Source organism: Bison bison, unplaced genomic scaffold, assembly GCF_000754665.1.
Source record: "Bison bison bison isolate TAMUID 2011002044 unplaced genomic scaffold, Bison_UMD1.0 scf7180017864048, whole genome shotgun sequence".
Lineage (NCBI taxonomy): Eukaryota > Metazoa > Chordata > Mammalia > Artiodactyla > Bovidae > Bison > Bison bison.
Window position 1 is genome coordinate 4408154 of NW_011494620.1, and position 12221 is coordinate 4420374.

The 12221-nt window shown below is 45.7% G+C and overlaps 1 protein-coding gene across 1 annotated transcript in view; it reads right to left on the reverse strand.

The window, feature by feature from the left end:
* LOC104985516 (testis-specific Y-encoded-like protein 5) overlaps positions 1–12221 on the reverse strand; it is a 17618-nt gene that overhangs the window by 4601 nt on the left and 796 nt on the right. The window lies entirely within an intron of this gene.

Sequence of the window (12221 nt, forward strand, 5' to 3'; positions counted from 1 at the left end):
GTTCTGTTTTGTGTGTGTGTGTGTGGTGTGGTTGGTGTGTGTGGTGTGTGTCTGTGGTGTGTGTCTGTGGTGTGTGTGTGGTGTGGTTTGTGTGGACTGGTGTGTGTGTGTGTGGTGTGTGTGGTGTGGTTGGTGTGTGTGCTGTGTGTGTGCTGTGTGTGTGTGTGTGCTGTGTATGTGGTGTGGTGTGTGTCGTATGTGTGGTCTGGTGTGTGTGTGTGTGGTGTGTGTGTGTGGTTGGTGTGTGTGCTGTGTGTGTGCTGTGTGTGTGTGTGTGCTGTGTATGTGGTGTGGTGTGTGTCGTATGGTGTGGTTTGTGTGGACTGGTGTGTGTGTGTGGTGTGGTTGGTGGGTGTGTGTGTGGTGTGTGTGTGTGTGGTCTGGTGTGTGTGTGTGTGTGTGGTGTGGTTGGTGTGTGTGGTGTGTGTCTGTGGTGTGTGTCTGTGGTGTGTGTGTGGTGTGGTGTGTGTGGTGTGGTGTGTGTGGTATGGTGTGTGTGTATGTGGTGTGTGTGTGGTGTGTGTGTGGTGTGTGTGTGTGGTAGTGTGTGTGTGGTGTGGTTGGTGTGTGTTGTGTGTGTGTGGTGTGTGCTGTGTGTGTGTGGTGTGGTTGGTGTATGTGGTATGGTTGGTGTGTGTGGTGTATGTGGTTGGTGTGTGTGGTGTGGTGTGTGTGTATGGTGTGGTTGGTGTGTGTGTGGTATGGTGTGTGTGGTGTGTGTATGGTGTGTGTGTGGTGTGTATGGTATGGTGTGTGTGTGGTGTGTGTGTGGTGTGTGTGTGTGGTGTGTGTGGTGTGGTGTGTGTGTGTGTGGTGTGGTTGGTGTGTGTGTGGTATGGTTTGTGTGGTGTGTGTGTGTGTGTGGTGTGTGTGGTGTGGTGTGTGTGATGTGTGTGTGCTGTGTGTGTGGTGTGTGTGTGTGATGTGTGTGTGGTGTGGTTGGTGTGTGTGTGTGGTGTGTGTGGTGTGGTGTGTGGTGTGGTGTGTGTGTGTGGTGTGGTGTGTGTGTGTGTGCTGTGTGTAGTATGCTGTGTGTGTGCTGTGTATGGAGTGTGTGTGAGAGAGAGTGCTCACGCACACGCACGTACTTCTACCAAAAGACTGCTGGGCGTTCTGCCATCTCTTGTCCCGCTGTCCAGATGCCACGTCCAGGCTCTCACTGTCTTGGGCCTTGACTGCTTCAGCAGTTACCTACCCCATCTCTGTCCCCTCATTCTCACTCTCCCACAATGTTTTTTCTACTCAGCCACCAACGTGATCCTTAGTAACTTAATTTAGGTCATTTTTTTCACCAATTTAAAATCTTGAAGTTTCCCCTTTGCACTTAGAAATTTTGCCCCCAGAGGGCAATATTTCACTTTATCACTGTATCAAACCTCACAAAATTAACCCAACACAGCCCAGAAACACTACCCAGATAAAGTACCAACAGAAAGATATTTCTATCACACAAAAGCCAATATAAGAAGGAGTCTATTCCACAGACACCGATATAAGGAAGAGAGAATCTTACCGGGTGGGGTCTGTGCAGGTCTGGGAAACAGGCATCAATGTGGGAAATGACCAGCCCTTGCCTACTGCTCTGACGGCCTTCCCTACCTCTCCGCACCCTTGCTCATGGCACCCCAGTAACCTAGACTTTCTTCCTGTTCTCTGTACAGCCTTGCTGGATTGTTATCTTTGACAATCCCCTGGAGGAGGGCATGGCCACCCACTCCAGTATTCTTGCCTGGAGAATCCCCATGGACAGAGGAGTCTGGCAGGTTACAAAGTCCATGGGGTTGCAAAGAGCCAGACACGACTGAGCAACTAAGCACAGCACATTCTTGTCCCTGGAATAGCCTTCACAAAGATTGTTGTATGATTGGCTCTTTCATATCTTCCTAACTTAGCTCAACAGTCACTTCTTCAGTCACTTTCACATCTCGTTAAGCCCACCTGCCCACTCCATCACTGCCTGAAATGATTTATCATTTACTCAACACTCACTTGGAGAAATGGCAACCCACTCCAGTGTTCTTGCCTAGAGAATCCTGTGGACAGAGGAGCCTGGTGGGCTGCCGTCTATGGGATTGCACAGAGACACAATTGAAGCGACTTAGCAGCAGCAGCAGCAGCAAGCAGCAACACATTCACTGAGCACCTTCAGGGGGCGCTATGCATGTGAGCTACCTCAGGGTAGGAACAGACCTGCTCCTGGCCCCTTGGAGCTTACAGATCTCTCGCCAAACCTGTCTACATATTTATGTCAGCCTCCCTGGCTAGGCTATGACAGCAGAGACCTTGGTCAGCCTTCTTCACTGCTTTACCTAGTACACCATTGATGGCCAATCAGCATTTGTTGAATGAATAAGCAAATGTTCCTATTATTTATTAGGGTATGCAGAATTAACATTTTAAATTCCTATCATTGAGATCAGTTCAGTTCAGTCGCTCAGTCGTGTCCGACTCTTTGCGACCCCATGAATCGCAGCACGCCAGGCCTCCCTGTCCATCACCAACTCCTGGAGTTCACTCAGACTCACATCCATCGAGTCTGTGATGCCATCCAGCCATCTCATCCTCTGTCATCCCCTTCTCCTCCTGCCCCTAATCCCTCCCAGCATCAGAGTCTTTTCCAATGAGTCCACTCTTCGCATGAGGTGGCCCAAGTATTGGAGTTTCAGCTTTAGCATCATTCCTTCCAAAGAACACCCAGGACTGATCTCCTTCAGAATGGACTGGTTGGATCTCCTTGCAGTCCAAGGGACTCTCAAGAGTCTTCTCCAACACCACAGTTCAAAAGCATCATTGAGATCCAGTTAATTCATTTACTATAAAAATGAGGCAAACAAGAAACCTAACATGGTAGCCACTGCTGCTGCTGCTGCTAAGTCGCTTCAGTCGTGTCCGACTCTGTGTGACCCCAGAGACAGAAGCCCACCAGGCTCCCCCGTCCCTGGGATTCTCCAGGCAAGAACACTGGAGTGGGTTGCCATTTCCTTCTCCAATGCATGAAAGTGAAGAGTGAAAGTGAAGTCGCTCAGTCGTGTCCGACTCTTAGTGACCCCCATGGACTGAAGCCTACTAGGCTCCTCCATCCATGGGATTTTCCAGGCAAGAGTACTGGAGTGGGGTGCTATTGCCTTCTCCGAATATATGAAGCAAATTACCTAATACTTTATTCCTTTAGTGTTATAACACCTTAACACAGTTAATGTTATAACCTCTGTGTTTACCACACAGTAAATCCCTACCTACAAATGAGTTCCATCTTGAGAATGCACTCATAAGTCCAACAATGTTAGCCTATTTACCCAACTAACAAAATGAGCTATATATGAATTGTAATAGGGTTATAATACATTTCACACAAACAATATTCTAAAAAACAAGCAGAAAATGAAGTATTTTCCATCTTATAGTACACCTTGAAAAGTACAGTAGTACTGTACGTCAGCTGGCATACAGGGACACATTCGCGTCTTTGAAAGCTCACAATTTGAAGGTTCGCATGTAGGGGACTTACTATGTTTTACGTACAAATGTAATACATTATTGGAGTAGGAAATGGCAACCCACTCCAGTGTTTTTGCTTGGGAAAGCCTGTGGACAGAGGAGCCCCGAGGGCTACAGTCCATGGGGTCGCAGAGAGTCAGACACGACTGAGCATACACATGCACACATATAATACATTATATACTCAAGAACATCAAAATGACTTTATGAAAGTCACAGTGTAAACTTCTGGTTTCCAACCTTCCTGACTACTCAGCTTGCTTCTCTCTCTCTATGCACCAACCCCCAACATTTAGTTTCAAAGTGTTAGGTTTGCCTTTTGAACTGGTCCTGCTCTAAGTTTGTCTGATGCTGGTGGTCTTTGCTGGAGTGAGAGCTCCTCGGGGGATGGTGTGCAGGTCACCCCAGCCCCCTCCTTGGTGGAGTACCTCCTCAGAGAAGGGCAGCTGCGCTTCTTTCCTCTGCATCTTTCTTTCCTCTGCCCCCAAGCACCCTATTCTGGTGGGGTGTCACCTCCTTTGGCTTCCCAGGCAATCTCAGGGCTCCTCTCCTTTCTGTAACACATTCTCCTTCATGTGGAATCATGAGAACCACTGGGAAACCTGTTCCCCTTCACCAGGCCACTGTCCCTTCAAACCAGCAGGCCAAGCCTCCCCACGTTCAGAATCTCTGAGAAATAGGCACCAGTCCTCATGTTTATGAGACCCTTGAACTCCAACTGTCCCAAGACACACCCCAAGCTCTTCTAAAGATCATCACTGAGCAGGTTGTGCTTAGCTCGGCTGGGACAGTAAGTGCACCGCAGAGGGTGCAAGCTTGGCAGCTCAACCAGTAGCCAATTGAGGGGAGAGCCAAGTGGATTCCCTTCAATGTCTTGGTGACCAAAATGATTTTGTGAAGAGGAGGAATAGGCTTCTTGACACAAGCCCTGCCCTCTCCCTGCCTCCTCTCCCCCAGTTGGCCTCTGAAATACTTCATGGCCATGAAATACTTCTCCCTTCACCTGCTTAGGGGCTTCCCTGATGGCTCAGCGGGTAAAGAATCCACCTGCAATGCAGGAGACACAGGCAACGTGGGTTCAATCCCTGGGGTTGGGAAGATCCCCAGGATTAGGAAATGGCAACCCACTCCAGTATTCTTGCTTGGAAAATCCCACGGACAGAGAAACCTGGCAGGCTACAGTCCGTGGGGTTGCAAAGAATCGGACCTGACCTAGCGACGAAGCACGCAGCCCTCAATCAATTCCTCTCTCGGTGGAAAAGGAGGCTGGGATGGTGAAGCCTAGTGATGGATGAGGAAGCAGCAGGTTCTGCAACCTCTTGGTTAACCCTACAGGGAGGTGTTATTAACCACTTTGGTAACTCTAAAATGCCCTTCCCCACCCTCTTACACTGTTGGTGGGAATGCAAACTAGTATAGCCACTATGGAGAACAGTATGGAGATTCCTTAAAAAACTGGAAATAGAACTGCCTTATGATCCAGCAATCCCACTGCTGGGCATACACACTGAGGAAACCAGAAGTGAAAGAGACACGTGTACCCCAATGTTCATCGCAGCACTGTTTATAACAGCCAGGACATGGAAGCAACCTAGATGTCCATCAGCAGATAAATGGATAAGAAAGCTGTGGTACTTATAGACAATGGAGTATTACTCAGCCATTAAAAAGAATACATTTGAATCAGTTCTAATGAGGTGGATGAAACTGGAGCCTATTATACAGTGTGAAGTAAGCCAGAAAGAAAAACACCAATATAGTATACTAATGCATATATATGGAATTTAGAAAGATGGTACCAATAACTCTGTATACGAGACAGCAAAAGAGACACTGATGTATAGAACAGTCTTTTGGATTCTGTGGGAGAGGGAGAGGGTGAGATGATTTGGGAGAATGGCATTGAAATATGTATAATATCATATATGAAACGAGTCGCCACTCCAAGTTCGATGCACGATACTGGATGCTTGGGGCTGGTGCACTGGGACGACCCAGAGGGATGGTAACGGGAGGGAGGAGGGAGGAGGGTTCAGGATGGGGAACACGTGTATGCCTGTGGCAGATTCATTTCAATATATGGCAGAACCAATACAATATTGTAAAGTTTAAAAATAAAATTAAATTTTAAAAAATGCCCTTCCCCTAAGTACTGACTCTTGGCATCCCATTGGACAAGATAAATCCTACTCAGCGCCCTGTTATACTTTTTGGTGTTAAATCACACATGTAATTTTAACCCCATATTAAATGATTTATATACACAAGCTCCCAGGTATACAACATAAAGCCTTCTTTCTTTGGTTGTCTTGTTCGGTTCCTAGAAGGGGATTCTCAACAGGAGAATAGAGACAAACTTCAAATCTCCCATTGACCACAATGACCAAAATACATGAGAGAAGAAGAAAGATTTAAGAGCTGTGGGCTGGAGATAATCTACCATGACAGTTGCTAAGGCAACCATCTGTCATCATTGCTGTCACTTAGCCTGTTCTGGTTCATGGTGACCAAACTAGGAACTGCTCTTCCAGATCTGATCATGAAAATATATATTAAGTCCCTGAGCTGATGGCAGCACTTCTTTGGCAGTTCAAGTTGTATTTAATGTTTGTTGACTGAAAAACTGAAGGTATGTACTGGATGGCTGTAGATGTGAAGATGAGAAATGACAGGAGCAACCTGCAGGAGAAAATATGTTCATCTGATACTGCTGACAGTCTGTATTTCAAAGGTAATAGAACCAATGATAAGTATATTTTACAGCTTTTAATGATTGAAATAGAAAATCTAAACGTAAAAAGAAATCACCTTTACAGTTATTTTATTTAAAAAACATATATAAAACGTCTGCAATGCTTACTTTGGATCATTAATTTGGTAAGTGTAAAAGATTTGCAAGTTTGGTAATGTTTTCCACTTACTATGAGACATATTATTGTTCATTTGATCTCTCAAGGCATATTTTATGATCATTTTAAAAAATGGTTTTGATCTTAGATCTAACTGAAAGCATCATCAAAGAGTATGCATGTGACCCTATGAGTTAATAATTGAATATTTCTCACATTTAAAACAAATTAGCCAGGACTACCCTGGTGGTCCAGTGGTTAAGACTTCACCTTCCAAAGCAGGGGGTTCAGGTTTGATCCCTAGTCAGGGGAATGCCTCATGGCCAAAAATCCAAAACATAAAACAGAAGCAATATTGTAACAAATTCAATGAAAACTTTAAAAAATGGCCCACATCAAAATATCTCAAAAAAAAAAAAAAAGGCAAGATAGTCTTTATAAAAGTATCCATTGGAGATAGGCCCAGTTGTGAGAAAAGACACATGTGTACACAAGCGTGCGCATGCACACACACACACACACACACACACACGAGAGAGAGAGAGAGAGAGAGAGAGAACTGTGTACACCAGCAAATCCCTTACTGGCAAATTCTACAACAATGATGCAATCCAATAGATTGATTACAAAGATTCAACAGGTAGTGACTAAAACCCACCATGGGCCTGGCCCTGGGCCAGGCAAGGCGCAAGTCACAACTTCCGGGCTTCAGTTGCAGATCACTGAGTAGATTAGAATCCCAGGGACGGGGGAGCCTCGTGGGCTGCCATCTGTGGGGTCGCACAGAGTCGGACAGGACTGAAGCGACTTGGCAGCAGTAGCAGCAGCAGAGTAGATTAGAGACCTGAGAATTTAGCAGGTGGCTCCTCCTACCTCCCGGCCCCGCCTCCCAGCATTCCCTGCTTTATACTCTGGCAGAGCCAAACTGCTCCAGTTCCCCAGACCTGTTGTTCTGCTTTGCAGCTCTGCACCTTCAGAAGTGGCCTTCCTCCATACCGCTCCCCCTCACCCCTGGAATGCTCAGCCCGTCTAGAGCCGGCATGTGTCATGTTTTCTGGCTGCTTGAAACCGTTTGAAAACCCTGCCTACATTCAAAGCATTTTCTAATAAGTGGGTCTTTCCTCTCTAAGACAGAAGCCAGAAAACCCCCACGTTCCCAGCCCCCTTTTACAGATCAGGGTTCAGTCACGTGACCCAGGCTCCAACCATCAGCTGCACCCAAAGGAGAAACTCATTTGGAAATGAGAAACAGGAGGCCACAGGGACAGGGCCTGGCAGGACAGGGAGTGGCAGTGGCTTATCAGGCAAAGCTGGGAAAGAAGATGCTCGCTTTGGAAAAGCAGTAGCAAGAAGGCTGAGGCCCTGACATAGATGGATCACAGGGACAACTATACCATCAGATGGGAAAATGGGACCAACTATAACGTCTAGAGCTCTTAAGGGACTGCAGCATGGTTTCCACAGCTGACGCGCTCTGCAGTGGGTTTGAGGACTTGTTTCAAGTCCTCAGGGAGTATCATCTCCCCATTCAGCCATCAGGAGAATCACCCAGAATCTTTTTAACTGGCTGCTATTTTGCTCTGTCAGCTAGAATTAGCTTCTGCCGACTGGAAGAGCCCTGAGTGCTACATCAGCACACGTTTGTTCATCTTCTTAAAAAAGACGACTTTGCCTTTCAAAACATACTCCGATAGGGGAATCTCCTAGAGGCCTGCCCTGAGATTCTCTTTTCCATCTTTTATTCATGCCCTTCTCTGAGATGCCACACCACTCACACCCCTTTGCTGCACACCTTCCCTGAATTATAATTATTTGTTTTTTCCTCTTCTGCTTGGACTGAGGGCTCTTTGAGGCTTGCCATTGTCTCTTTCTTTTTTAAATATTTGAAAAACCCGAACTCCTTTGACTGACCCAATATTTATCAGCTGGTCCTTTTCAGAAGTTTACTGAAACCTGTTTTAGACCAGTCATGGTAACTTCATTCTCTTCCCAATGTTTATGTTTGGCGTAGCATGGCACCCAGTTTCAGGCCAATGAAATATAAGGAGAAGTTTGACAGAGGGCTTCTAGGAAAAAAATTTTTTTTTTCTCTGATAAAAAGTTGGTATGGGAGAATGCTTTCTGACTTTGGATGTTGTGTGTGAAAATGTGATAGGCAGAGCTGTGGCAGCCATTTTGTGATCATGAGGAAAAGAAAAGACGAATATAGAAGTGGATCCAGATGCCTTTGAGCTGTTAAATTAACCAATCCTAGAACTTCCTATCTCTAGAAATATTTTTATATTCAAAGTAAATATGCTGACAGCTGGACAGTCTATTACTTGTAGCCAAATATGTACTAAAACATATATGAGAATATGATTTTTTTATATTATGGCATACTATTTCCTCTTATTGATAACCCATTAAAGTTTAACCATTTAGAGGCATTTCTCCTAATTCTTTGCTATAATAAGTTATCTTTCATTTTTAACATATTTTACCAATTCAAACCTAAGGATCTTAAAACATGTACCTTAGCTGATTTTCTTACTTTTGCTTGTACCATTAAAAAACTGCCAAGGAAAAGATAAATAAAAAAACTGTCCCCCTTCAAAACATTGCCCTAACAATGCTTTCACAGGACACAAATTACCCTCCTTTATCACACTGATAGAAATCCAAACATATTTATTTCAAATACAGATTCTATCTGATTCAAAACAAATTTGAGGGTTTTCAATAAAAGTTACATCACAGCCAAAAATATTCAATGGGAGTTAAAATTGTGTGATCAAAGCAGTTTCTTCTTTCTCATTAACAAAAGGTATCCTTGAATGAGAGATAATTTATGTTTCTGAATTATTTGCAGCTCCAGTTAACACTTTGTTAAAACACACTCACATGATATCAGGGCCCAAAGGCTTCAAGTGGTGAAATTCTTTCTTCTTTTAGTATCATTAACCAGCACATTGTGAAATTCTGTTGAAACAGCAGAAGCTCCCTTTTCATGCAGCCACTCTGTCTGTCCCCTCACCTCTGACCTGCGTCATACCTTCCCTCTCACCCCAGAGCCAGCTGCACTGATGTTCCTGGATTATGCAATCCCAAGTGCTGCACACAGATGCCTGGAGCAAAGAGGTCAGTGCATTGACTTCTTTGCTGTTTTGAACCTGGATTTGAAATATCATTGGGTTGACTAACCTCTACGGAGAGCAGTGATGCATGACTCTAAAATTTTCTTCTCAAGAGGCCAACAGGTCCCGGGGGAATAACCCTTAGGACGAAAACTTTCATGATTTAATGGCAGTCAGGTGATTTTTCAATCCTCCTCTGAGCTCCTGTGAGATGTTAAACCTTTTCATATCTACATATGTCTCTATTCCTAAAGCAAAGATAGCATACAGGGCCACCATTGTAAGAGGTGATTTTTAACAAAATATTATGAAGGGAGATATTATGGAGCTCTTTCCAGGAGAAAGGGTTCCTGCAACCCTCTTGCTTTTCAGAGGAGGCCTTCTGGGAGGTATTATTGTAGAGCATAGCAGTTAACAATATGAACTCTGAGTCCCACCTCTCCTCTTAGTAACTGTACAACATCAGTTAAGTCCCTTGACCCCTCTAGGCCTCAGTTTCTTCACCTGCATCATTTTCCCGGCCATGGGGGTAGTAAGCCAGACAGCAAATGGAGAAGAAAACAGGTGAGAGTTTGTGCAAAAAGGCAACTTCGTAGATGAGGGGTTAAAAACTTGCAGGGAAGTTTCCTAATTGCTTCTTATTTTACAGAATTGAGGCTGAGGGTTGTGAAGGAGAGGTGAGGGAGAGAAGAAATGTAAAAGCCTTGGGGAGAGTGATGAGAGTTAAGGCGCTAAAGCAAGACAGGACAAAATGTCAGGAGACCCTGATCTGGAGTAGCAGCACGCCACCCCCCACCCTCCCCATGCCGTATTGCTACTGCAGGCTCCCACAAGCAGCGGGATTCAAAGGAGGCCACGACGCTGTCACGTGATAGCTGAGGTTTGGAAAGGCTAAATGACTCACTAAAGGTCATGGAGATTTTAACACAGGTGGCCTTGCTCCAATTCCAGGGCTTTTTCTAATCTGTAACAGGAGGTCTAAGCCTGCCTCTAGTTAGCTCCTTTGGGCCTCATGTTTCTGGTTTGCAAAAGCCACCAGGCCAGGTGCCACGGAAAGTGCCAATCCTCTAGGACATTATACTGAAGGTTCTTCTTCTCACTGGTTATGCTACATGTCACTGGGCAAGTCGCTCAAATGCCCTGGCTTGTTTCTGTAATTAAATTATGGTCCAGAAGCTTGAGTTCTAAAGTGCTGATTCTGTGAGAAGACAATGGTTTTCTGCCACATTGAGAAGGGCTCCCATGCATGTATCAGGAGGTCTGACACCCTCACAGCACTTCCTCACCATCCCCCGCTCAGGTCTATTCAGCTGGGCATTCATGTTTAAGCATTAACAGGTACTCAGTCTCTCAGTTGTATCCAACTCGTTGTGAACCCATGGACTGTAGCTCACCAGTCTCCTCTGTCCATGGGATTCTCCAGGCAAGAACACTGGAGTGGGTTGCCATTTCCTCCTGCAGGGGATCTTCCGGATGCAGGGATCGAACCTGTCTCCTGAGCTGCAAGCAGATTCTTTACCCACTGAGTCACCTGGGAAGCCCTAACACAAGCCACCTCAAATATTTGTCACTGGCCTTCACTAAAAAACAAACAAACAAACAAACAAACAGGCTTCCCATGTGGCGCTAGTGGTAAAGAACCTGCCTGCCAATGCAGGCATAAGAGACATAAGAGAACCCATAAGAGACATGGGTTCAATCCCTGGGTTGGGAAGATCCCCTGGAGAAGGAAATGGCAACCCACTCCAGTATTCTTGCCTGGAGAATCCCATGGACAGAGAAGCCTGTCTGGCTACAGTCCATAGGGTCACAAAGAGTCAGACACGACTGAAGCAACTTAACACTTAGGACCCAGTCACCAAAAATCACTTTAGTTACACTGGCAGTAGGCCAACACCACATTCAAACAGGGCAGAAAGTTGTAAAAGAAAAATGATAACACAGTTTAAAGAAGAAAACACGGTGTAGGAAAGGAAAATGAATTCATGATGTCTGAACCAAAGCACCAAGACCATGACTGTTAATGGAACAGCTGTGAGTCACAGATCAACACCCTCCCAAATGAGTGAGTCTTTGCCTGGGACACTAGAGAAAATTCCTCTACTCCCAGTGCACAACAGAAACCTTGAACTGTGCTTTTTAATGAAATGCCAGAGAGGTGCAGAACTAGTCTATAATTCATTGCGCTTGGTCATGCGCTTAGTCGCTCAGTCGTGTCCGACTCTTCGCGACCCCATGGACTGTACCTGGCCAGGCTCCTCCGTCCATGGAATTCTCCAGGCAAGAACATTGGAGTGGGTTGCCATGCCCTCCTTCAGGGGATCTTCGCAACCTAGGGATGGAACCCAGGTCCCTGCATTGCAGGCGGATTCTTTATTGTCTGAGACACCCGTTGGAAACTATTCTTAAAAAAGACAGAGTTACAGTTTCCATTGGTGGGTGTGCTTTTCCCAAATGTCATCTGTGTAGATTTCCTCGCGGAAGGTGGAATGGGAAATGTTTTGGGGTTTTGTTTTTACCGGCAATAAGCGAATGTATTTTTCATTTCAGTACTTTGGTGCTCAATTATAACATAAAATGAAGGCCTTGAGCCCCGAGTCCCAGCCAAGTCAACACCCTGCAGACTTGTCACTCGTCTAACTCCAGGCACTCCCAGCGCCCGCTCTGAAGTCGAGCTAGAGTCGAGCTCACCACGGGCCTCCGGGAACCGAGCGGGCAGTAAAGCAACGTGGAGGCCCCGACTCCCGGCCGGCCCTCC